We start from the raw sequence: 813 nt of genomic DNA, 5'->3' as shown, positions 1-813 counted from the left end.
TGTGTGTGATTTTGTAAATGTGTGATTTTGTAAGTGTGTGATTTTGTAAATGTGTGATTTTGTAAATGTGTGATTTTGTGTGTGATTTTGTAAATGTGTGATTTTGTAAATGTGTGATTTTGTAAGTGTGTGATTTTGTAAATGTGTGATTGTGTAAATGTGTAAATGTGTGATTGTGTAAATGTGTAAATGTGTGATTTTGTAAATGTATAAATGTGTGATTGTGTAAATGTGTAAATGTGTGATTTTGTAAATGTATAAATGTGTGATTGTGTAAATGTATAAATGTGTGATTGTGTAAATGTGTAAATGTGTGATTGTGTAAATGTGTGATTGTATAATTGTGTAAATGTGTAATTGTGTAAATGTGTGATTGTGTAAATGTGTGATTGTGTAAATGTATAAATGTGTAAATGTGTGAATGTGTGATTGTGTAAATGTGTGATTGTATAATTGTGTAAATGTGTAATTGTGTAAATTTGTGATTGTGTAAATGTGTAAATGTGTGATTGTGTAAATGTATAAATGTGTAAATGTGTGATTGTGTAAATGTGTAAATGTGTGATTGTGTAAATGTGTGATTGTGTAAATGTGTGATTGTATAATTGTGTAAATGTGTAATTGTGTAAATGTGTGATTGTGTAAATGTGTAAATGTGTGATTGTGTAAATGTATAAATGTGTAAATGTGTGATTGTGTAAATGTGTGATTGTGTAAATGTGTGATTGTGTAATTGTGTGATTGTGTAAATGTGTTTAGCCAGAGACCCTAATAATACTTGTACTCTGAGGACACAGAACTGAAACTGTTTAG

This window comes from Oncorhynchus keta, chromosome 12, assembly GCF_023373465.1.
Source record: "Oncorhynchus keta strain PuntledgeMale-10-30-2019 chromosome 12, Oket_V2, whole genome shotgun sequence".
Classification (NCBI taxonomy): domain Eukaryota; kingdom Metazoa; phylum Chordata; class Actinopteri; order Salmoniformes; family Salmonidae; genus Oncorhynchus; species Oncorhynchus keta.
Note: the sequence above shows the minus strand (reverse complement) of the source record.